The sequence below is a fragment of the Salvelinus namaycush genome, unplaced genomic scaffold (genome assembly GCF_016432855.1).
Source record: "Salvelinus namaycush isolate Seneca unplaced genomic scaffold, SaNama_1.0 Scaffold17, whole genome shotgun sequence".
Classification (NCBI taxonomy): domain Eukaryota; kingdom Metazoa; phylum Chordata; class Actinopteri; order Salmoniformes; family Salmonidae; genus Salvelinus; species Salvelinus namaycush.
In genome coordinates, this window is record NW_024058452.1 from 234784 (window position 1) to 262166 (window position 27383).

A 27383-nucleotide genomic window follows, 5' to 3' on the forward strand; every position below is an offset into this window, starting at 1 on the left:
TTCAGATGAGCTTGCTGTGATTTGCCAACGTGAACTCAAATCTAATCTAAAGAAGAAGTTTCAATGTGTATTTGAGGGGATCGCTAAACAAGGAAACCCAACACTTCTCAATAAGATCTACACAGAGCTCTACATCACAGAGGGTGGAACAGGAGAGGTCAATAATGAACATGAGCTGAGACAGATTGAGACAACAACCAGGAAACAAGCAAGACCAGAGACTGCAATCAAATGTAACGACATCTTCAAACCCTTAACTGGACAAGACAAACGTATGAGAACTGTGCTGACAAAGGGAGTCGCTGGCATTGGAAAAACAGTCTCTGTGCAGAAGTTCATTCTGGACTGGGCTGAAGGAAAAGCAAATCAGGATGTTCAATTTGTATTTTCATTCCCTTTCCGGGAGCTGAATTTGATGAAAGAGGACAAACACACTTTCATTGAACTTCTCAATCACTTCTCAATGGAAACCAAACAATCAGGAATCTCCAACTACGACAAGTACAAAGTTCTGTTCATCTTTGATGGTCTGGATGAGTGCCGACTGCCCCTAGACTTCCAGAAGAACAAGATCTGTTGTGACGTCACAAAGTCAACCTCAGTGGATGTTCTGCTGACAAATCTCATCAAGGGAAATCTGCTTCCCTCTGCTCTCCTCTGGATAACTACCCGACCTGCAGCAGCCAATAAGATCCCTTCAGGGTGTGTTGACCAGGTGACAGAGGTACGAGGGTTCAATGACCCACAGAAGGAGGAGTACTTCAGGAAGAGATTCAGTGATGAGGACCTGGCCAGCAGAATCATCTCACACATAAAGACATCAAGGAGCCTCCACATCATGTGCCACATTCCAGTCTTCTGTTGGATTTCTGCAATAGTCCTTGAACACATGCTGAAACATAAGAGAGAAGAGATGCCCAAGACTCTGACTGAGATGTACACACACCTTGTGGTGTTTCATACCAAACAGAAGAATGAAAAGTATCTTGGGAAAGAAGAGACAGGTCCACACTGGAATAAAGAGAGCATTCTGTCACTGGGAAAACTGGCTTTTCAACAGCTTGTGAATGGCAATCTGATTTTCTATGAAGAAGACCTGAAAGAGGCTGGCATTGATGTCAATGAAGCCTCCTTGTACTCAGGATTGTGCACACAGCTCTTTAAAGAGGAATGTGGGCTGTACCAGGACAAGGTGTACTGCTTTGTTCATCTGAGCATTCAGGAGTTTCTGGCTGCTGTATATGTGTTCCTCTCATTCATCAACAACAAAGAGAATCTAATGGATGAACCGCAATCAACGTCCAGGAACCTTTCTGCGCTGTTCAGAGACAAGCCTAAAGTTACTGTCTACAAGAATGCTGTGGATAAAGCCTTACAAAGTGAGACGGGAAACCTGGACCTTTTCCTCCGCTTCCTTCTGGGCCTCTCACTGGAGTCCAATCAGAAGCACTTACGAGGTCTACTGACAAAGACAAGAAGCAGCTCACAGAGCCATGAAGAAACAGTCAAGTACATCAAGGAGAAGATCAGTGAGAATCCCTCTCCAGAGAGGTGCATCAATCTGTTCCACTGTCTGAATGAACTGAATGACCATTCTCTAGTGGAGGAGATCCAAAGCTTCCTGAGCTCAGGAAGTCTCTCAAAACCCAACCTGTCACCTGCACAGTGGTCAGCTCTGGTCTTTGTGTTGCTGACTTCAGAAAAGGAGCTGGATCTGTTTGACTTGAAGAAATACTCCAGATCAGAGGAAGGTCTTCTGAGGCTGCTGCCAGTGGTCAAAGCCTCAAGAGCTGCTCTGTGAGTACATAAAATGACATATAAGAACTAAACTAATCATCAGGAAGAAATATTCAGTTTAGAGAAAAATATGCATAATAATATGTGTATAATATTATATTGAAAAACATATTGAATAAATGCATTGATGTTCACTGTAGTATAACATTTTGACCATTCAATTCTAGGAGACGGAAGATGAATCTATATGTGCTTTGAGAGAATAAACCAAATGCATCTGCCATTGTCCTTCTACACTACTGGTGTTAAATTAACTGTTTGTGAAGTCATGATGATCTCTTTGTCAGGCTGACAGGCTGTGGAGTCACAGAGGAAGGCTGTGCTTCGCTGGTCTCAGCTCTGGAGTCAAACCCCTCACACCTGAGAGAGCTGGATCTGAGTAACAATGACCTGAAGGATTCAGGAGTGAAGCTGCTCTCTGCTGGACTGGGGAATCCCCACTATAAACTGGAGACTCTGAGGTCAGTATTCCTGTAGTTGGTCAACAAGTGATAACTGTTCACCAGATCCACATGTGTTTACCAGACACACATAGTCCACACCATATGTGTTTGGAAAGTGAAGCTTACAGTTTTACATTTGGTGCTATGCTCCAGCATTTTGGATTTTAGGTAGACTGTTTCGTATTAGGTGACAGTACAGAATGTCACCTTTTATTTGAGATGATTCATATATGTTTTACCTTTTAGAAATGAAACCACTTTATGTATGTACAGTGGCTTGCAAAAGTATTCACCCCCCTTGGCACTTTCGCCCCAAAAATTGCCTTACAACCTATAATTAAAATAGATGTTTTGGGGGTTTGTATCAGTTGATGTACACAACATTCCTACCACTTTGAAGATGCTAAATATGTTTTCTTGTTAAACAACCGATAAATAATAAGAACAGAGAACTTGTACATAACTATTCACCCCCCAAAGTCAATACTTTGTAGAACCACCTTTTGTAGCAATTACAGCTGCAAGTCTTTTGGGGTTTGTCTCTATAAGCTTGGCACATTTAGCCACTGGGATGTTTGACCATTTTTCAAGGCAAAACTGCTCCAGCTCCTTCAAGTTGGATGGGCTCCGCTGGTGTACCGCAATCTGAAAGTCATTCCACAGATTCTCAATTGGATTGAGGTCTATGCTTTGACCATTCCAAGACATTTACATTTTTCCCCTTAAACCACTCGAGTGTTGCTTTAGCAGTCTCAAAATCTCTGGAAGACTGAAACAGGTTTCCCTCAAGAATTTCCCTGTATTTAGCGCCATCCATCATTCCTTCAATTCTGACCAGTTTCCCAGTCCCTGCCGATGAAAAACATCCCCACAGCATGATGCTGCCACCACCATGCTTCACTGTGGGGATGATCTTCTCGGGGTGATGAGAGGTTTTGGGTCTGCGCCAGACATAGCGTTTTCCTTGATGGCCATAAAGCTCAATTTTAGTCTCATCTGACCAGAGTACCTTCTTCCATATGTTTGGGGAGTCTCCCACATGCCTTTTGGCGAACGCCAAACGTGTTTGCTTATTTTTTTCTTTAAAGCAATGTATTTTTTTCTGGACACTCTTCCGTAAAGCCCAGCTCTGTGGAGTGTACGGCTTAAAGTGGTCCTATGGACAGATACTCCAATCTCTGCTGTGGAGCTTTGGTCTCTTTGTTGCCTCTCTGATTAATGCCCTCCTTGCCTGGTTCATGAGTTTTCCCTCTCTTGGCAGGTTTGTTGTGGTGCCATATTCTTTCAATTTTTTTAATAATTGATTTAATGGTGCTCCATGGGATTTTCAAAGTTTCAGATATTTTTTTATAACCCAACCCTGATCTGTACTTCTCCTCAACTTTGTCCCTGACCTGTTTGGAGAGCTCCTTGATCTTCATGGTGCCGCTTGCTTGGTGGTGTCCCTTGCTTAGTGGTGTTGTAGACTCTGGGGCCTTGCAGAACAGGTGTATATATACTGAGATCATGTGACAGATCATGTCACACTTAGATTGCACACAGGTGGACTTTATTTAACTAATTATGTGACTTCTGAAGGTAATTGGTTGCATCAGATATTATTTAGGGGCTTCATAGCAAAGGGGGTGAATACATATGAACGCACCACTTTTCTGTTTTTAATTTAATTTTTTTAAATTTCTCTTGACCAATTTGGACTATTTTGTGTTTGTCCATTACATGAAATCCAAATATAATCTATTTAAATGACATGTTGTAATGAAACAAAATAGGAACAACACCAAGGGGGATGAATACCTCTGCAAGGCACCGTAGTCTCCCATTTGAAGAAGTCTTCATTATTTGGACATATTCACATATATTGGTATTGGTGAGAGGTTAGCATGTTTTGTTGTAGCCTCTGTTATTGGTAATGGTTCAGAGGTTAGCATGTTTTGTTTTAGCCTCTGTTATTGGTAATGGTGAGAGGTTAGCATGTTTTGTTGTAGCCTCTGTTATTGGTAATGGTGAGAGGTTAGCATGTTTGTTGTAGCCTCTGTTATTGGTAATGGTGAGAGGTTAGCATGTTTTGTTGTAGCCTCTGTTATTGGTAATGGTGAGAGGTTAGCATGTTTTGTTGTAGCCTCTGTTATTGGTAATGGTGAGAGGTTAGCATGTTTTGTTGTAGCCTCTGTTATTGGTAATGGTGAGATGTTAGCATGTTTTGTTGTAGCCTCTGTTATTGGTAATGGTGAGAGGTTAGCATGTTTTGTTGTAGCCTCTGTTATTGGTAATGGTGAGAGGTTAGCATGTTTTGTTGTAGCCTCTGTTATTGGTAATGGTGAGAGGTTAGCATGTTTTGTTGTAGCCTCTGTTATTGGTAATGGTGAGAGGTTAGCATGTTTTGTTGAAGTCTCTGGTATTGGTAATGGTGAGAGGTTAGCATGTTTTGTTGTAGCCTCTGATATTGGTAATGGTGAGAGGTTAGCATGTTTTGTTGTAGCCTCTGTTATTGGTAATGGTGAGAGGTTAGCATGTTTTGTTGTAGCCTCTGATATTGGTAATGGTGAGAGGTTAGCATGTTTTGTTGTAGCCTCTGATATTGGTAATGGTGAGAGGTTAGCATGTTTTGTTGTAGCCTCTGTTATTGGTAATGGTGAGAGGTTAGCATGTTTTGTTGTAGTCTCTGTTATTGGTAATGTTGAGAGGTTAGCATGTTTTGTTGTAGTCTCTGTTATTGGTAATGGTGAGAGGTTAGCATGTTTTGTTGTAGTCTCTGATATTGGTAATGGTGAGAGGTTAGCATGTTTTGTTGTAGTCTCTGTTATTGGTAATGGTGAGAGGTTAGCATGTTTTGTTGTAGCCTATGTAACTTTCTCACTCATTATTATTCATGAATTATTCATGATTTGTATTAATCAAGGCATCATCAGGATTAATTTAGTAGTGTTTAGAAACATGGTATCTACTCACTTATAAAGAAAATGACTCCAGTTATCATCCACCATTGAGTTTCTATTGGGCAAAACATAACCAAAACAAACTGCAAATGTGTCACTGTCACCTCATATAAAACATTTGATCTGAAATCCAAAATGTTGGAGTATAGAGCCACATTTAAAATGTTAGCTTCACTGTCAAAATAGATATGGTGTGGACTGTATACTCAATACAATCTAAATCTGATACCTCACTGTCTGTCTTTTGACTGATACTGCTTTTTAAACTGGTCTGGTCAGTCTACTCAAATATTTGTACTATACATGTTTCTATCTACAAGCAACACTTTGATAATTTGTCATTTCTAATAATGATACATTCATTCATTTATGAATAGATATGGCAGGTTTCAGGACAATGTTGTATCTGAACATGTTGAAAAAATATACTGCCACTATTTTCACCACCAAAGAATAACAGTGTGATTTTAATATGATTTGACTCTTTGCAGGCTGTCAGGCTGTCTAGTCACAGAGGAAGGCTGTGCTTCTCTGGTCTCAGCTCTGAGGTCAAACCCCTCACACCTGAGAGAGCTGGATCTGAGTAACAATGACCTGAAGGATTCAGGAGTGAAGCTGCTCTCTGCTGGACTGGGGAATCCCCACTGTAAACTGGAGACTCTGAGGTCAGTATTCCTGTAGTTGGTCAACAAGTGATAACTGTTCAGCAGATCCACATGTGTTTACCAGACACACATAGTCCACACCATATGTGTTTGGACAGTGAAGCTTACAGTTTTAAATTTGGTGCTATGCTCCAGCATTTTGGATTTGAGATAGAATGTTTCATATTAGGTGACAGTACAGAATGTCACCTTCTATTTGAGGGAATTCATACATACATTTTACCGTTTAGATATGAATAGTGAATAATGATGAATAACAAAGTTATAGAGGCACAAATATCAGTATAAATGCTAATCTCCCCTGTTATTGGTAATGGTGAGAGGTTAGCATGTTTTGTTGTGGCCTCTGTTATTGGTAATGGTGAGAGGTTAGCATGTTTTGTTGTAGTCTCTGTTATTGGTAATGGTGAGAGGTTAGCATGTTTTGTTGTAGCCTCTGTTATTGGTAATGGTGAGAGGTTAGCATGTTTTGTTGTAGCCTCTGTTATTGGTAATGGTGAGAGGTTAGCATGTTTTGTTGTAGCCTCTGGTATTGGTAATGGTGAGAGGTTAGCATGTTTTGTTGTAGCCTCTGGTATTGGTAATGGTGAGAGGTTAGCATGTTTTGTTGTAGCCTCTGTTAGTGGTAATGGTGAGAGGTTAGCATGTTTTGTTGTAGCCTCTGTTATTGGTAATGGTGAGAGGTTAGCATGTTTTGTTGTAGCCTCTGTTATTGGTAATGGTGAGAGGTTAGTATGTTTTGTTGTAGCCTCTAACTTTCTCACTCATTATTATTCATGATTATTTCATGGTTTTTCTTAATCATGGCATCATCAGGATTAATCTAGTGGTGTTTAGAAACATGTTATCTACTCACTTATAAAGAAAAATTCTCCAGTCATCATCCACCATTTTAATATTGGGCAAAACACAACCAAAACAAACTGAACAAGTTTGAGTCACAAGCTTGATGTTGTCATTGCGTTCAAGGAATATAGGACCAAATACTAAACTTTTGACTACTTTAATACTGTCACGTTCCTGACCTGTTTTTCCTTTTTCTTGTATTTATTTAGTTGGTCAGGGTGGGTTGTCGATGTGTTATTTTCTGTGTTCGGCCGGGTATGATTCTCAATCAGAGACAGCTGTCAATCGTTGTCCCTGATTGAGAATCATACTTAGGCAGCCTGGGATTCACGTGTGTTTTGTGGGTGTTTGTCTTCCGTGTCTGTATGTATGTTCGTACCACACGGGACTGTAGCGTTGGTTTGTAGTCTGTACCTGTTCGTGCGCTCTTCGTGTATTTGTAAGTTCTCATGTTTTAGGTCAGTCTACGTCGTTTATTTGTTTTGTAGTTTGTTAAAGAGTTTTCGTGTTTCGTCGTTTCTGTTAATAAATATTCATTATGTCTTCACAACCCGCTGCATTTTGGTCTGATCCCTCTTCAGTGTACAGCTGTTTGGGTCTAGAGTGTCTCCCCCTCTTCAGACGAAGAGGAGGAGAGAAACCGTTACAAATACACTATGAGCTAATTGGTCAGAATACTTATGACTTCTTCAAATAGAGGGACTAGATACATAAAGTGCTTTCATTTCTAAATGGTGAAACAGATTTGTATTGAAATACCCTCAAATAAAATGTGACATTATATACTGTCACCTCATATGAAACATTTGATCTGAAATCCAAAATGCTGGATTATAGAGCCACATTTAAAATGTTAGCTTCACTGTCAAAATAGATATGGTGTGGACTGTATACTCAATACAATCTAAATCTGATACCTCACTGTCTGTCTTTTGACTGATACTGCTTTTTAAACTGGTCTGGTCAGTCTACTCAAATATTTGTACTATACATTTTTCTATCTACAAGCAATAGTTTGATAATTTGTCATTTCTAATAATGATACATTCATTCATTTATGAATAGATATGGCAGGTTTCAGGACAATGTTGTATCTGAACATGTTGAAAAAATATACTGCCACTATTTTCACCACCAAAGAATAGCAGTGTGATTTTAATATGATGTGACTCTTTGCAGGCTGTCACGCTGTCTAGTCACAGAGGAAGGCTGTGCTTCTCTGGTCTCAGCTCTGAGGTCAAACCCAACACATTATTAGTGCACAGGTTACAGTGTAAGCAGGGAAAGCTAAGCGTAACATTTTAATACAACCTGTCTGTCATTGTATTTCTTCTGTGTTGGCAGACTCACTGGCTGTAAACTCACAGACACATCCTGTAAAGTGTTGGCCTCAGTTCTCAGTTCCAACCCCTCACACCTGAGAGAGCTGGACCTGAGTAACAATGACCTGAAGGATTCAGGAGTGAAGCTGCTCTCTGCTGGACTGGGGAATCCCCACTGTAAACTGGAGACTCTGAGGTCAGTATTCCTGTAGTTGGTCAACAAGTGATAACTGTTCACCAGATCCACATGTGTTTACCAGACACACATAGTCCACACCATATGTGTTTGGACAGTGAAGCTTACAGTTTTAAATTTGGGGCTATGCTCCAGCATTTTGGATTTGAGATAGAACGTTTCATATTAGGTGACAGTACAGAATGTTACCTTTTTCAACCAGGATCTCAGCGATCACTGCCTCATTGCCTGCTTCCGTTATGGGTCCGCTGTTAAATGTACAAAAAAAGATTTGCAACTTTTCAGGGAAGTTAGGAACTAATATAAACAGTCAGTTAGGAAAGCTAAGGCTAGCTATTTTAATCAGAAATGTGCATCCTGGAGCACTAATTCCAAAAGGTTTTGGGACACTGTAAAGTCCATGGAGAATAAGAGCACCTCCTCCCAGCTTCCCACTGCACTGAGGCTAGGAAACACTGCCACCACCAATAAATCCACGATAATCGAGAATTTCAACAATGTTACGCCCGTCGTTTGAATGAGGAAACCAAGGTGCAGCGTGGTAGGCAAACATCTTATTTTATTAAAATGAACACCAAAATACAAAACGAACGTCAAGTTCTGCAGACTACACAGTAACTATACAAAATCAAGATCCCACAAACTAAGGTGGTAAAAGGATTTGAGTCCCTGGCAGCGTAGTGTGTTACTGATGGTAGGCTTTGTTACTTTGGTCCCAGCTCTCTGCAGGATTTGAGTCCCTGGCAGCGTAGTGTGTTACTGATGGTAGGCTTTGTTACTTTGGTCCCAGCTCTCTGCAGGTCATTCACTAGGTCCCCCCGTGTGGTTCTGGGATTTTTGCTCACCGTTCTTGTGATCATTTTGACCCCACGGGGTGAGATCTTGCGTGGAGCCCCAGATCGAGGGAGATTATCAGTGGTCTTGTATGTCTTCCATTTCCTAATAATTGCTCCCACAGTTGATTTCTTCAAACCAAGCTGCTTACCTATTGCAGATTCAGTCTTCCCAGCCTGGTGCAGGTCTACAATTTTGTTTCTGGTGTCCTTTGACAGCTCTTTGGTCTTGGCCATAGTGGAGTTTGGAGTGTGACTGTTTGAGGTTGTGGACAGGTGTCTTTTATACTGATAACAAGTTCAAACAGGTGCCATTAATACAGGTAATGAGTGGAGGACAGAGGAGCCTCTTAAAGAAGAAGTTACAGGTCTGTGAGAGCCAGAAATCTTGCTTGTTTGTAGGTGACCAAATACTTATTTTCCACCATAATTTGCAAATAAATTCATAAAAAATCCTACAATGTGATTTTCTGGATTTCTTTTCTCATTTTGTCTGTCATAGTTGAAGTGTACCTATGATGAAAATTACAGGCCTCTCATCATTTTAAGTGGGGGAACTTGCACAATTGGTGGTTGACTAAATACTTTTTTGCCCCACTGTATATCCACAAAATGTTCCTCCCTCATGAAGCCATCTATTTTGTTAAGTGCACCAGTCCCTCCTGCAGCAAAGCACCCCCACAACATGATGTTGCCATCCCCGTGCTTCAAGGTTGGGATGGTGTTCTTCGGCTTGCAAACCTCCCCCTTTATCCTCCAAACATAACGATGGCCGTTATGGCCAAACAGTTCTATATTTGTTTCCTCAGACCAGAGGACATTTGTTTCGTCAGACCAGAGGACATTTCTCCAAAAAGTATGATCTTTCTCCCCATGTGCAGTTGCAAACCGTAGTCTGGCTTTTTTCTGGCGGTTCTGGAGCAGTGGCTTCTTCCTTGCTGAGTGGCCATTCAGGTTATGTCGATATAGCAGTCGTTTTACTGTGGACATAGATACTTTTGTACCTGTTTCCTCCAGCATCTTCACGAGGTCCTTTGCTGTTGTTCTGGGATTGATTTGCACTTTTCTCATCAAAGTACGTTCATCTCTAGGGGACAGAACGCGTCTCCTTGTCAGAGCTGCTAGGAGTACTTGGTGGAGGAGTCAAGCGCAGAGAGCAGGGATTCAAGAAAGTGGATTTATTTTCCAGTTGACAGGGAAAAACGATCATGCCCTAAACACACGGGCGAATGAAAAAACGAGTCCAAAAACACAGGACTAAACTGTCCAGAAAAAATAATAAATCCACATACCAATCCAACACCAAATAACAGAGAAACAAGCCCGCACAAAAGCCAGCGGGCTTACTGCCCTTAAATAGCCTACCCACAAAACTAAACTCAAAACAGGTGCACCCAATCAGCCCAAACTAACAGAAACAAAAAGAAAAGAATCGATGGCAGCTAGTAGGCCGGTGACGACGACCGCCGAGCGCCGCCCGAACAGGAAGAGGCACCATCTTCGGCGGGATTTGTGACAGTACCCCCCCTCTAGCGCGCCGACCCCGGCCTCGAGGACGACCCGGAGGGCGAGGCGCAGGACAATCCGGGTGGCGACAGTGGAAATCAACCAAGAGGGAAGGATCTAAAATGTCTCTCCCCGGTACCCAGCACCTCTCCTCCGGACCGTACCCCTCCCAGTCAACGAGGTACTGCAGGCCCCTCACCCGGCGTCTCGAGTCCAGAATAGCTCGTACTGTGTACGCCGGGGACCCCTCGATATCCAGAGGGGGCGGAGGGACCTCTGGTACCTCACCTTCCTGAAGGGGACCAGCTACTACCGGCCTGAGGAGAGACACATGAAACGAGGGGTTAATGCGATAGTAAGAAGGGAGTTGCAATCTACAACACACCTCGTTTATCCTCCTCAGGACTTTAAATGGCCCCACACACTGCGGCCCCAGCTTCCGGCAGGGCAGGCGGAGGGGCAGGTTTCGGGTCGAGAGCCAGACCCTGTCCCCTGGTGCGAACACAGGGGCCTCACTGCGGTGGCGGTCAGCGCTCTTCTTCTGCCGTTCACTGGCCTGCCTGAGAGAGTCCTGGACTGCCCGCCAGGTCTCCCTAGAGCGCTGTACCCACTCCTCCACCGCAGGAGCTTCGGTCTGGCTCTGATGCCACGGAGCCAGGACCGGCTGGTACCCCAGTACGCATTGCGGCATGGCGACATGTTAGTTGAGGAGTGGCGGAGTGAGTTCTGGACCAACTCTGCCCACGGGACGTACCTCGCCCATTCTCCTGGCCGGTCCTGGCAATACGAACACAGAAACCTACCCACTTCATGGTTCACTATTACCACCTGCCCATTACTTTCGGGGTGATACCCAGAGGTAAGGCTGACCGAGACCCCCAGACGCTCCATAAACGCCCTCCACACCCGGGACGTGAACTGGGGCCCTCGATCAGATACATTTACATTACATTTAAGTCATTTAGCAGACGCTCTTATCCAGAGCGACTTACAAGTACATACATTCATAGTTTTTTTGTACTGGCCCCCCGTGGGAATCGAACCCACAACCCTGGCGTTACAAGCGCCATGCTCTACCAACTGAGCCACACGATGTCCTCCGGCACCCCGTAGTGCCGGAAGACGTGGGTAAATAGAGCCTCCGCAGTCTGTAGGGCCGTAGGAGACCAGGCAATGGAAGGAGACGACAGGACTTAGAAAACCGATCCACAACGACCAGAACGGTAGTGTTCCCCTGAGACGGGGGAAGATCAGTCAGGAAATCTACCGATAGATGAGACCATGGCCGTTGTGGAACCGGGAGGGGTTGTAACTTCCCTCTCGGCAGGTGCCTAGGAGCCTTACTCTGTGCGCATACCGAGCAGGAGGAGACATAGAGTCTCACGTCCTTAGCCAAGGTGGGCCACCAGTATTTTCCCCTAAGACCCCGCACTGTCCTCTCAATCCCCGGATGACCCGAAGAAGGTAGTGTATGAGCCCACCGAATCAATCGATCACGAACACCAAGCGGTACGTACCTAAGGCCAGTCGGACACTGGGACGGCACAGGTTCTACCCTCAACGCCCGCTCGATGTCCGCGTCCACCTCCCATACCACCGGGGCCACCAGACAAGAGGCTGGAAGGATGGGAGTCGGATCGATGGGCCGGTCATCCGTGTCATAGAGACGAGACAGCGCGTCGGCCTTAGTGTTGAGGGAACCTGGTCGGTAAGAGATCGTAAATCTAAAACGAGTAAAGAACATGGCCCACCTAGCTTGACGCGGATTCGGTCTCTTCGCCTCTCGGATATACTCCAGATTGCGGTGGTCAGCCCAGATGAGGAAAGGGTATTTAGCCCCCTCAAGCCAGTGTCTCCACACCTTCAGGGCTTTTACCATAGCTAGTAACTCCCGGTCCCCCACATCATAGTTCCGCTCCGCCGGACCCAGCTTCTTAGAAAAGAAAGCACAGGAACGGAGCTTCGGTGACGTGCCCGAGCGCTGTGATAGCACGGCTCCAACACCAGCCTCGGACGCATCCACCTCCACTATGAACGCTAACGAAGGGTCCGGATGCGCCAACACGGGAGCCTCAGTAAACTTTGCCTTCAACTGGTTGAAGGCTCCCTCTGCCTCGGCCGACCACCGTAGACGCACCGGCCCCCCCTTCAGCAGTGAGGTATTGGGCGCCGCCACTTGGCCAAAACCCCGGATAAACCTCCGGTAGTAATTGGCAAACCCTAAAAACCGCTGCACCTCCGTTACCGTGGTCGGAGTCGGCCAATTACGCACGGCGTTAACGCGGTCACACGCCATCACCACCCCCGAGGTGGAAATGCGATAACCCAGGAAGGAAACGGCTGGTTTGGAGAACACACATTTCTCAGCCTTGACGTATAGGTCATGCTCCAGCAGTCGCCCAAGCACCCTGCGCACCAGGGAGACATGCGCGGCGCGTGTGGCAGAATAGATCAAGATGTCATCAATATATACTACCACACCCTGCCCCTGCAAGTCCCTGAGAATCTCATCTACAAAGGATTGGAAGACGGCTGGAGCATTCTTCAACCCATACGGCATGACGAGGTACTCATAGTGGCCTGATGTGGTACTAAACGCTGTTTTCCACTCGTCTCCTCCCCGAATACGCACCAGATTATACGCGCTCCTGAGGTCCAGTTTTGTGAAAAAACGCGCTCCGTGGAATGATTCCATCGCCGTAGCGATGAGAGGTAGTGGATAACTAAATCCCACTGTGATTGAATTTAGACCTCGATAATCAATGCACGGACGCAGTCCTCCCTCCTTTTTTCTCACAAAAAAGAAACTCGAGGAGGCGGGTGACATGGAGGGCCAAATGAACCCTTGTCCCAGAGCTTCCGTGACATATGTCTCCATAGCCAACGTCTCCTCCTGTGACAATGGGTACACGTGACTCCTGGGAAGTGCAGCGCTCTCCTGGAGGTTTATCACGCAATCCCACCGTCGATGAGGTGGTAATTTGGTCGCTTCTTTCTTACTAAAAGCGATAGCCAAATCGGCATATTCTGGGTGAATGCGCACAGTGGAAACCTGGTCTGGACTCTCCACCGACGTGGCACCGATGGAAACTCCCACACACCTACCTGAACACTCATCTGACCACCCCTGAAGAGCTCCCTGTCTCCAGGAAATGAGGGGATTGTGAATGGCTAGCCAGGGAACCCCCAACACTACTGGAAACCCAGGTGAATCAATAAGGTAAAAACTGATCTGCTCCCTATGATCCCCCTGGGTTACCATGTCCAGCGGAATCGTGGCCTCCCTGACCAGCCCTGACCCTAACGGTCGGCTATCTAGGGAGGGGGGAGGTGGACGAGAGGGGGAGGAGAGATGGATGGAGGAGGGGTGGGACAGGGAGGAGGAGGTGGAGGAGGAGAGACGAGTGAAGGAAGGGTGGGACAGGGAGGAGTGGGACAGGGTGGAGGAGTAGGAGTGGGACAGGGTGGAGTGGGACAGGGTGGAGGAGTAGGAGTGGGACAGGGTGGAGGAGTGGGACAGGGTGGAGGAGTGGGACAGGGTGGAGGAGTGGGACAGGGTGGAGGAGGTGGAGTGGGACAGGGTGGAGGAGGTGGAGTGGGACAGGGGTGGAGGAGGTGTGGGACAGGGTGGAGGAGAAGAGACGAGTGAAGGAAGGGTGGGACAGGGAGGAGGAGGAGTGGGACAGGGAAGAGGAGGTATGGGACAGGGGTGGAGGAGTAGGAGTGGGACAGGGTGGAGGAGGTATGGGACAGGGGTGGAGGAGTAGGAGTGGGACAGGGTGGAGGAGGTATGGGACAGGGGTGGAGGAGGTGGAGTGGGACAGAGTCGGCGGAGGTGGAGTGGGACAAGGGTGGAGGAGGTATGGGACAGGGGTAGAGGAGGAGTGGGACAGGGGTGTAGGAGGTGTGGGACAGGGATGGAGGAGGTGTGGGACAGGGATGGAGGAGGTGTGGGACAGGGGTGGAGGAGGTGTGGGACAGGGGTGGAGGAGGTGTGGGACAGGGATGGAGGAGGTGTGGGACAGGGGTGTAGGAGGAGTGGGACATGGGTGGAGGAGGTGTGGGACAGGGCTGGTGGAGGTGTGGGACAGGGAGGAGGAGGTGGAGAAGGGGAGACTGATGTTGATTATTTCTCCTTGCCATTATCATTCACCTGATGACAAGACAAGACAAGACATGCAATTATTTATTTTTACTAATATACTGTATTTTTTATTTTATTTATTTATTTCACCTTTATTTAACCAGGTATGCTAGTTGAGAACAAGTTCTCATTTGCAACTGCGACCTGGCCAAGTTAAAGCATAGCAGTGTAACAGACAACAACACAGAGTTACACATGGAGTAAACAATAAACAAGTCAATAACATAGTAGGGGGGGAAAAATGATGAGGACCATGGGTTGCCGGTTTGCCGCCAATATTCTGCCCATATGAACAAATGTATATTCAATATTCCTGCTCATATGAATACATTTGTTTTAGGGCATAAGTGAACCAATGTATGACAGCCTTTTAAAATTTAAAGGAGTTTCCTCATGGAGTCACAAGACGAAAGAGTTGCAGACAAGGAGTTTGTTTCTGCTTCAACCTTCACTGTAAAATATAAAGTTGTGGTGGTGCTTTGGGTTTGCCTGGGACGGGGTCCCTGACCAAGACAAGGTTGAAGACTCCTACTCTAAAATATGGGTACGTTCATCAGTTGAAGACTCCTACTCTAAAATATGGGTGCATTCATCAGTTGAAAATATGGGTACGTTCATCAGTTGAAAATATGGGTTCGTTCATCAGTTGAAGACTCCTACTCTAAAATATGGGTACGTTCATCAGTTGAAGACTCCTACTCTAAAATATGGGTACGTTCATCAGTTGAAAATATGGGTACGTTCATCAGTTGAAGACTCCTACTCTAAAATATGGGTACGTTCATCAGTTGAAGACTCCTACTCTAAAATATGGGTACATTCATCAGTTGAAAATATGGGTACGTTCATCAGTTGAAAATATGGGTACGTTCATCAGTTGAAGACTCCTACTCTAAAATATGGGTACGTTCATCAGTTGAAAATATGGGTACGTTCATCAGTTGAAGACTCCTACTCTAAAATATGGGTACGTTCATCAGTTGAAAATATGGGTGCACGGGAAAAGGTGGGTCTATCTGCACCAGCGGAATACCCAACTTACGGGCGAGTCCGCGATCCATATCTAGATGCAGCTCCTCCCAACTCCATCGGAGGGCTGGGAGGTGGAACTCTAAAGCGAAATCCTGGGCGCTCCTCGTCTCCTGTCTGAGGTGGAACAGACGCTCACCCGCCGCTCGGCCCTCCGGTGGGTGGTCGAACACCGCTCGAAACCGGCGGGTGAACTCCGAGCTGAGTCTGGGCTGTTCCAGACTGCCCAGTCCAGGGCCCTACCCGACAAACAGGAGACAAGGAGGCTTACACTCTCCTCACCCGAGGGAGTCGGACGCACGGTAGCCAGGTAGAGCTCAAGCTGGAGCAGAAATCCCTGGCAACCATCGCTGCTCCATCGTGAGACGCAATGTGCTGAACACATGTTTCTGAACACATATACATTCATGTTTATGCTACCATGATGAATAATAACGAATAACAAAGTTAAAGAGGCACAAAGATCAGAATAAATGCTAACCTTCCCTGTTATTGGTAATGGTGAGAGGTTAGCATGTTTTGTTGTATCCCCTGTTATTGGTAATGGTGAGAGGTTAGCATGTTTTGTTGTAGCCTCTGTTATTGGTAATGGTGAGAGGTTAGCGTGTTTTGTTGTAGCCTCTGTTATTGGTAATGGTGAGAGGTTAGCATGTTTTGTTGTAGCCTCTGTTATTGGTAATGGTGAGAGGTTAGCATGTTTTGTTGTATCCTCTGTTATTGGTAATGGTGAGAGGTTAGCATGTTTTGTTGTAGCGTCTGTTATTGGTAATGGTGAGAGGTTAGCATGTTTTGATGTAGCCTCTAACTTTCTCACTCATCATTATTCATGATTATTTCATGATTTGTCTTAATCATGGCATCATCAGGATTAATCTAGTAGTGTTTAGAAACATGTTATCTACTCACTTATAAAGAAAATTTCTCCAGTCATCATCAACCATTTTAATATTGGGCAAAACACAACCAAAACAAACTGCAAGTACAATCAACTAGTTTGAGTCACAGGCTTGATGTAGTCATTGGGTTAAAGGAATATCAGACCAAATACTCAACTTTTGACTACTTTAATACACTGAGTGAATTGGTCAGAATACTTATGACTTCTTCAAATAGGGGGACTAGATACATAAAGTGCTTTCATTTTTCTAAATGGTGAAACAAATATGTATTAAAATATCCTCAAATAATAGGTGATATTATATACTGTCACCTCATATGAAACATTTGATCTGAAATCCAAAATGTTGGAGTATAGAGACACATTTAAAATGTTAGCTTCACTGTCAAAATAGATATGGTGTGGACTGTATACTCAATACAATCTAAATCTGATACCTCACTGTCTGTCTTTTGACTGATACTGCTTTTAAAACTGGTCTATTTATAATACACATTTTTCTACAAGAAATACTTGATAATTTTGTATTTTCTAATAATGATACATTAATTTATGAATAGATATGGCAGGTTTCAGGACACTGATGTGTCTGTAAATGTAGAAAAAAATAACGTTATACTGCCACTATTTTCACCACCAAAGAATAACAGTGTGATTTTAATATGATTTGACTCTTTGCAGGCTGTCAGGCTGTCTAGTCACAGAGGAAGGCTGTGCTTCTCTGGTCTCAGCTCTGAGGTCAAACCCCTCACACCTGAGAGAGCTGGACCTGAGCTACAATCACCCAGGAGACTCAGGAGTCAGACTGCTCTCTGCTGGACTGGAGGATCCACACTGCAGACTGGAGAAACTCAAGTATGTAGAGGGTTTATGTCAATGTTCATATCAGACATGTTGGACTTATCAGGCTAGTTGAGATAAACATTCTGACCACCGCTTGGACAGAGTTATATTCTGACTGTGTGTGTGTCCTGTGTGTGTGTCCTGTGTGTGTGTCCTGGTGTATCCCTCAATGACTGTCTGTTCTTCTGCTTACCGCTACAGTGTGGAACATGGTGGAGAGAACACAATGAAACCTGGGCTTAGAAAATGTGAGTGTTGACTGCTGTGAAGAATATGACTAAGAATAAGTCTTAATTCAAGTTAAGTCAAAGTCAAAGACCACCATCATTACTTACTTGGTCATATTAAATATCAGCTGTAGTTCTACAGAAGCAGAAATCAGGGACACCAAAGTTTACAAAGAGTTGCTTTGACGATGTGTGTGTGTGTGTGTGTGTGTGTGTGTGTGTGTGTGTGTGTGTGTGTGTGTGTGTGTGTGTGTGTGTGTGTGTGTGTGTGTGTGTGTGTGTGTGTGTAATTAATGGGAATAAGTGTGTTTTATATTACCATACAGTATAACATATGATCATTCAACAAGTCTCAAGTTACCTTCACTTCTCCTTTTGATACCTAGAAACATCTACATTAAATGAATTAGTGAAAAGTGAGTTAACATTCTAATGTGAATGATGATGATTTCTAATATTGTGTCTGGTTTCATCCATCAGATGTCTGTGATCTCACACTGGACCTAAACACAGTAAACAGACTCCTCTCTCTGTCTGAGGAGAACAGAAAGGTGACATGTAGGAGAGAGGAGCAGCCGTATCCTGATCACCCAGAGAGATTTGATTACTGGCAGCAGGTGCTGTGTAGAGAGGGTCTGACTGGGCGCTGTTACTGGGAGGCAGAGTGGAGTGGGAGTGGGGCTGATATAGGAGTGACATATAAAGGAATCAGCAGGAGAGGATGGGGTTAATGACTGTTGGCTTGGATTTAATGACAAGTCCTGGAGTCTGTGCTGCCATGACAAACGTTACATTGCCTGGCACAATAATAATCATACTACCATAGACGTCCCCTCCTCCAGCTCCCACAGAGTAGGAGTGTATCTGGACTGGCCAGCCGGCACTCTGTCCTTCTATAGAGCCTCCTCTGACACACTGACCCACCTGTACACATTCACCTCCACATTCACTGAGCCCCTCTATCCAGGGTTTGGGGTTTGGGATGTTGACTCCTCAGTGTCCCTGAAATAATAACCTGACACACACACACACACACTGGACACTCACACTGGACACACACACACTGGACAGATACACACACACTGGACACACACACACACACACACTGGACACACACACACACACACACACACACTGGACACACACACACTGGACACACACACACACACTGGACACACACACACACTGGACACACACTCTCACTGGACACACACACACACACACACACACACACTCACACTGGACACTCACACTGGACACACACACACTGGACAGATACACACACACTGGACACACACACACACACACACTGGACACACACACACACTGGACACACACACACTGGACACACACACACACACTGGACACACACACACACTGGACACACACACACACTGGACACACACACACACACACACACACACACACTCACACTGGACACACACACACACACTGGACACACACACACACACTGGACACACACACACACACTGGACACACACACACACACACACACACACACACACACACACACACACACACTGGACACACACACACACTGGACACACACACACACTGGACACACACTCTCACTGGACACACACACACACTCACACTGGACACACACACACACTCACACTGGACACACACACAGACACACTGGACACACACACACACACACACACTGGACAGATACACACACACTGGACACACACACACACACTGGACACACACACACACACACACACTGGACAGATACACACACACTGGACACACACACACACACTGGACACACACACAAACACTGGACACACACACACACACTCACTGGACACACACACACACACACACACACACACTGGACAGATACACACACACTGGACACACACACACACACACTGGACACACACTCACACTGGACACACACTCACACTGGACACACACACACACACTGGACACACACTCACACTGGACACACACACTCACACTGAACACACACACAGACACACTGGACACACACACACACACTGGACACACACACACACACACTGGACACACACACACACACACTGGAAACACACACATACACACTGGACACACACACACACACACTGGACACACACTGGACACACACACACACACACTGGACACACACACACACTGGAAACACACACACACACACACTGGACACACACACACACTGGACACACACACACACACTGGACACACACACTCACTGGACACACACACACACTCACACTGGACACACACACACACTCACACTGGACACACACACAGACACACTGGACACACACACACACACACACACTGGACAGATACACACACACTGGACACACACACACACACTGGACACACACACAAACACTGGACACACACACACACACTCACTGGACACACACACACACACACACACACACACTGGACAGATACACACACACTGGACACACACACACACACACTGGACACACACTCACACTGGACACACACTCACACTGGACACACACACACACACTGGACACACACTCACACTGGACACACACACTCACACTGAACACACACACAGACACACTGGACACACACACACACACTGGACACACACACACACACACTGGACACACACACACACACACTGGAAACACACACATACACACACACACACACTGGACACACACACACACTGGACACACACACACACACACTGGACACACACTGGACACACACACACACACTGGACACACACACACACTGGAAACACACACACACACTCACACTGGACACACACTCACACTGGACACACACACACACTCACTGGACACACACACACACACACACTGGACACACACACACACACACACACACTGGACACACAGACACACTGGACACACACACTCACACTGGACACACACACAGGACACACACTGGACACACACACGCACACACTGGACACACACACACACACACTGGAAACACACACACACACACACTGGACACACACACACACTGGACACACACACACACACACTGGACACACACTGGACACACACACACACACACACACTGGACACACACACACACTCACACTGGACACACACTCACACTGGACACACACACACACTCACTGGACACACACACACACACACACACTGGAAACACACACATACACACACACTGGACACACAGACACACTGGACACACACACTCACACTGGACACACACACAGGACACACTGGACACACTGGACACACACTCACACTGGACACACACACACACTCACACTGGACACACACACACTCACTGGACACACACACACTCACTGGACACACACACAGACACACTGGAAACACACACACACACACACACAGTGGACACACACACACACACTGGACACACACACACACACACACACTGGACACACACACTCACACTGGACACACACACACTCACACTGGACACACACACACACACACGGGACACACACACACAGGACACACACACATGCGTGTCTTCCTATAATTGTGACAATAACACTGTTAAAATACCAATGTGATCATTTGTTGTATTTTATGTTGAATAACAAATTGTATAATTATATATGGACATACGCTCCATAGTTGTACAAGTATACAAGGATATATTGTACTTTTCATAATAAAACACACTTGAAACAAGAAAAGCCTGTTAATTGTGAAAACAGTTTGGTTATTGATGTTACGTTTCCTCTGTCAGGTTGACGTTAACCTGCGACTGGTTGAAACATGAAACTAATATGAAATGAAATACAAACAATTAAATATGTGGAATAGAATTAAACAAATTGTACAACAGAGTGTTGTGATGCAGGGTCACTATAGCAACAGAGTTCTCTCTTCTCTCTCAGCACTCTCTGTTCTCTCTCTGCTCTCTCTCTCTGCTCTCTCTCTGCCCTCTCTCACTCTCTGCTGTCTCTCTCTGCTCTCTCTGCTGTCTATCTCTGCTCTCGCTCTGCTCTCTCTGCTCTTTCTCTCTGCTCTCTCTTTTCTCTCTCTCTGCTCTCTCTTCTCTCTCTTTGCTTTCTCAGTCTGCTCTCTCTCTGTTCTCTGCTCTCTCTCTCTGCTCTCTCTTTTCTCTGCTCTCTCTCTGCTCTCTCACTCTCTCTTTGCTTTCTCAGCCTGCTCTCTCTCTCTGCTCTCTCTCTCCCTCTGCTCTCTCTGCCCTCTTCTCTCTCTGCTCTCTCTCTGCCTTCTCTGCTCTCTCTCTCTCCTTTCTCACTCTCTTTGCTTTCTCAGCCTGCTCTCTGCTCTCTCTCTGGTCTCTGCTCTCTCTCTCTCTCCCTCTGCTCTCTCTCTCACTCTGCCTTCTCCCCTCTCTCTCTGCTCTCTCTATGCTCTTTCTCTGCTCAGCTCTCACTTCTCTCTCAGCACTCTCTGTTCTCTCTCTGCTCTCTCTCTGCCCTCTCTGTTCTCTCTCACTCTCTGCTGTCTCTCTCTGCTGTCTATCTCTGCTCTCTGCTCTTTCTCTCTGCTCTCTCTTTTCTCTCTCTCTGCTCTCTCTTCTCTCTGCCCTCTCTCTTCTCTCTGCTCTCTCTTTGCTTTCTCAGCCTGCTCTCTCTCTGTTCTCTGCTCTCTCAGCCTGCTCTCTCTCTGCTCTCTCTCCCTCTGCTCTCTCAGCCTGCTCTCTCTGCTCTCTCTTTTCTCTGCTCTCTCTCTGCTCTCACTCTATGCTCTCTCACTCTCTCTTTGCTTTCTCAGCCTGCTCTCTCTGCTCTCTGCTCTCTCTCTCTCCCTCTGCTCTCTCTGCCCTCTTCTCTCTCTGCTCTCTCTCTGCTCTCTCTCTCTGCTTTCTCACTCTCTTTGCTTTCTCAGCCTGCTCTCTGCTCTCTCTCTGGTCTCTGCTCTCTCTCTCCCTCTGCTCTCTCTCTCACTCTGCCCTCTCCCCTCTCTCTCTGCTCTCTCTCTATGCTCTTTCTGTGCTCAGCTCGCTCAGCTCTCTCTGCCTTCTGCTCTCTCTCTGCTCTCTGTTCTCTGCTCTCTCTGCTCTGCTCTCCCTGCTATCTCTCTCTGCTATCTCAGTCTCTGCTCTCTTTTCTCTATGCTCTGCTTTCTCTCTCTCTGCTCTTGCTCTCTCAGCACTCTCAGCACTCTCTGTTCTCTCTCTGCTCTCTGCTCTCTCTCTGCCTTCTCTGTTCTCTCTCACTCTGCTCTCTCTCTGCTCTCTCTCTCTCTCTGCTCTCTCTGCTGTCTATCTCTGCTCTCTCTATCCTCTGCTCTCTCTGCCCTCTCTTTTCTCTCTCTCTGCTCGCTCTTCTCTCTGTTCTCTGCTCTCTCTCTCTCTGCTCTCGCTCTCTCTGCTCTTTCTGCTCTGTTCTCTCTGCCCTCTTCTCTCTGCTCTCTCTTTGCTTTCTCAGCCTGCTCTCTGCTCTCTCTCTCTCTGCTCTCTCAGCCTGCTCTCTCTCTCTCTGCTCTCTCTCCCTCTCTGCTCTCTCAGCCTGCTCTCTCTCTGCTCTCTCTCTCCCTCTGCTCTTCTGCTCTCTCTGCTCTATCTCTGCTCTCTCTGCTCTCTCTCTCTGCTCTCTCTCTCCCTCTGCTCTCACTCTGCCCTCTCCTCTCTCTCTCTCTCTCTGCTCTCTCTCTTTGCTCTCTCAGCCTACTCTCTGCTCTCTCTCTCTATGCTCTCTCTGTGCTCTGCTCGCTCAGCTCTCTCTGCTCTCAGCTCTCTCCCTCTGCTCTCTCTGCTCTCTCTCTCTCACCCTGCTCTCTCTCTCTCACTCTGCTCTCTCTATATGTTCTCTGCTCTCTCTCTTTTCTCTACTCTTCTTGCTCTGCTCTCTCTCTGCTCTCTCTCTGTTCTCTGATCTATCTCTCCCTCTGCTCTCTCTGCTCTCTTTTCTCTGCTCGCTCTCTGCTCGCTCTCTGACCTCTCTGCTCTCTGCTTTCTCTCTCTCTGCTCTCTCTCTGCTCTCCGCTCTCTCTCTGCTCTCTCAGCCTGCTCTCTGCTCACTCTCTCTCTGTTATCTCTCTCCCTCTGCTCTCTCTTCTCTCTCTCACTCTCTGCTCTCTCTGCTCTCTCTCTCAGCCTGCTCTCTGCTCTCTCTGCCCTCTCTGCTCTCTCTGTTCTCTCTCCCTCTCTGCTCTCTCTCCCTCTCTGCTCTATCTGCTCTCTCTTCTCTCTGCCCTCTCTCTTCTCTCTCTCCCTGCTCTCTCTACTCTCTCTCTTTCTGCTCTCTCTCCCTCTGCGCTCTCTCTCTCTGCTCTGCTGCTCTTTCTCTGCTCTCTCTCTCCCTCTGCTCTCTCTCTCTGCTCTCTGTTCTCTGCTCTCTCACTCCCTCTCTCTCTGATCTCTCACTCTCTGCTCTCTCAGCCTGCTCTCCGGTCTCTCCCTCTCTCTCTAATGCTCTCTGCTCTCTCCTCTCTAATGCTCTCTGCTCTCTCAGCCTGCTCTCTCTCTGCTCTCACCCTCTCTGCTTTCTCTCTTTTCTCTGCTCTCTCTGCTCTCTGCTTTCTCTTTTCCCTACTCTCTGCTCTTCTCTCTGCTCTTCTCTCTGCTCTCTTAGCCTGCTCTCTGCTCTCTCTCTCTCTGCCTCTTTCTGCTCTCTTCTCTCTGCTCTCTTCTCTCTGCTCTCTTCTCTCTGCTGTCTGCTCTCTCAGCTCTCTCTCTGTGCTCTGCTCTCTTCTCTCTGCTGTCTGCTCTCTCTCTCTCTGCTCTGCTCTCTTCTCTCTGCTCTCTCAGCCTGCTCTCTCTCTCTGCTCTCTGCTGTCTGCTCTCTCTCTCTGTGGTCTTCTCTCTCTCTCTCTGCATCTCTCGCTTTATATCTTAACAGGGGTGCAGTTTGGACAATCACCACTTGATGTCAGTGTTAAACCAGAAGTGATGAAACCAACATCACTGCAGAGAGAGAGAGAGTCTAATATACTGATATACAGTGCATTCAGAAAGTATTCAGACCCCTTGACTTTTTACACATTTTGTCACGTTACAGCCTTATTCTAAAATGGATTACATAGTTTTTCCCCCTCATCAATCTACACACAATAACCCAGAATTACAAAGCAAAAACTGTTTATTTTATGTGTGCAAATGTATATTTAAAAAAAACTTAGATATCACATTTACATAAGTATCCTTTACTCAGTACTTTGTTGAAGCACCTTTGGCAGTGATTACAGCCTTGAGTCTTCTTGGGTATGACGCTACAAGCTTGGCACACCTGTATTTGGGGAGTTTCTCCCATTCTTCTCTGCAGATCCTCTCAAGCTGTCAGGTTGGATGGGGAGCGTTGCTGCACAGCTATTTTCAGGTCTCTCCAGAGATGTTCGATCGGGTTCAAGTCCGGGCTTAGGATCATTGTCCTGTTGTCCAGTCTGTGTATACTATACTGGGAGGGTAGAGAGTCAGAACAGATAGAGGATCTGGAGCCCTGAGGGGGAGAGAGAGAGAGGGGCGGGAGAGAGTCAGAACAGAGGGAAAGAGAGAGAGAGGGAGGGTAGAGAGTCAGAACAGAGGGAAAGAGAGAGAGGGAGGGTAGAGAGTCAGAACAGAGGGAAAGAGAGAGAGGGAGGGTAGAGAGTCAGAACAGAGGGAAAGAGAGAGAGGGAGGGGAGAGTCAGAACAGAGGGAAAGAGAGAGAGGGAGGGTAGAGAGTCAGAACAGAGGGAAAGAGAGAGAGGGAGGGGAGAGTCAGAACAGAGGGAAAGAGAGAGAGGGAGGGTAGAGAGTCAGAACAGAGGGAAAGAGAGAGAGGGAGGGTAGAGAGTCAGAACAGAGGGAAAGAGAGAGAGAGAGAGAGGGAGGGTAGAGAGTCAGAACAGAGGGAAAGAGAGAGGGAGGGTAGAGAGTCAGAACAGAGGGAGAGAGGGAGGGGGAGGGTAGAGAGTCAGAACAGAGGGAAAGAGAGAGAGAGGGAGGGGAGAAAGTCAGAACAGAGGGAGAGAGAGAGGGAGGGAGGGTAGAGAGTCAGAACAGAGGGAAAGAGAGAGAGGGGGAGGGTAGAGAGTCAGAACAGGGGGAAAGAGAGAGAGTGGGAGGGTAGAGAGTCAGAACAGAGGGAAAGAGAGAGAGAGAGAGGGAGGTGAGAAAGTCAGAACAGAGGGAAAGAGGGAGGGGGGAGAGTCAGAACAGAGGGAAAGAGAGAGAGAGAGGGAGGGTAGAGAGTCAGAGCAGAGGGAAAGAGAGAGAGGGAGGGTAGAGAGTCAGAACAGAGGGAAAGAGAGAGAGAGGGAGGGTAGAGAGTCAGAACAGAGGGAAAGAGAGAGGGAGGGGAGAGAGTCAGAACAGAGGGAAAGAGAGAGAGAAGGAGAGTAGAGAGTCATAACAGAGGGAAAGAGAGAGAGGGAGGGGAGAGAGTCAGAACAGAGGGGAAGAGAGAGGGAGGGTAGAGAGTCAGAACAGAGGGAAAGAGAGAGAGAGAGGGAGGGGAGAGAGTCAGAACAGAGGGAAAGAGAGAGAGGGAGGGGAGAGAGTCAGAACAGAGGGAAAGAGAGAGAGAGGGAGGGGAGAGAGTCAGAACAGAGGGAAAGAGAGAGAGAGGGAGGGGAGAGAGTCAGAACAGAGGGAAAGAGAGAGGGAGGGGAGAGAGTCAGAACAGAGGGAAAGAGAGAGAGAAGGAGAGTAGAGAGTCATAACAGAGGGAAAGAGAGAGAGGGAGGGGAGAGAGTCAGAACAGAGGGAAAGAGAGAGGGGGGAGAGTCAGAACAGAGGGAAAGAGAGAGAGGGAGGGTAGAGAGTCAGAACAGAGGGAAAGAGAGAGGGAGGGTAGAGAGTCAGAACAGGGGGAGAGAGGGAGGGGGAGAGTCAGAACAGAGGGAGAGAGGGAGGGGGAGAGTCAGAACAGAGGGAAAGAGAGAGAGGGAGGGTAGAGAGTCAGAACAGAGGGAAAGACAGAGAGGGAGGGGAGAGCGTCAGAACAGAGGGAAAGAGAGAGGGAGGGTAGAGAGTCAGAACAGAGGGAAAGAGAGAGAGGGAGGGTAGAGAGTCAGAACAGAGGGAAAGAGAGAGAGAGGGAATGGAGGGTAGAGAGTCAGAACAGAGGGAAAGAGAGAGAGAGGGAGGGGAGAGACTCAGAACAGAGGGAAAGAGAGAGAGGGAGGGTAGAGAGTCAGAACAGAGGGAGAGAGGGAGGGGGGAGAGTCAGAACAGAGGGAAAGAGAGAGAGGGAGGGTAGAGAGTCAGAACAGAGGGAAAGAGAGAGAGGGGGAGGGTAGAGAGTCAGAACAGAGGGAAAGAGAGAGAGAGGGAGGGGAGAAAGTCAGAACAGAGGGAAATAGAGAGAGAGGGAGGGTAGAGAGTCAGAACAGAGGGAGAGAGGGAGGGGGGTGAGTCAGAACAGAGGGAAAGAGAGAGAGGGAGGGTAGAGAGTCAGAACAGAGGGAAAGAGGGAGAGGGAGGGTAGAGAGTCAGAACAGAGGGAAAGAGAGAGAGAGGGAGGGTAGAGAGTCAGAACAGAGGGGAAGAGAGAGAGGGAGGGGAGAGAGTCAGAACAGAGGGAGAGAGAGAGAGAAGGAGAGTAGAGAGTCATAACAGGGAAAGAGAGAGAGAGGGAGGGTAGAGAGTCAGAACAGAGGGAAAGAGAGAGAGGGAGGGGAGAGAGTCAGAACAGAGGGAAAGAGAGAGAGGGAGGGTAGAGAGTCAGAACAGAGAGGGAGGGTAGAGAGTCAGAACAGAGGGAAAGAGAGAGAGGGAGGGTAGAGTCAGAACAGAGG

General features: G+C 46.9%; 1 non-coding gene across 1 annotated transcript; it reads right to left on the reverse strand.

Annotated features, from left to right (window-relative positions):
• Window positions 1-11568: 11568 nt before the first annotated feature.
• On the reverse strand, window positions 11569-11638 carry trnat-ugu. Its single transcript has one exon. It is a non-coding gene; the product is annotated as a tRNA-Thr (tRNA).
• Window positions 11639-27383: the final 15745 nt, after the last annotated feature.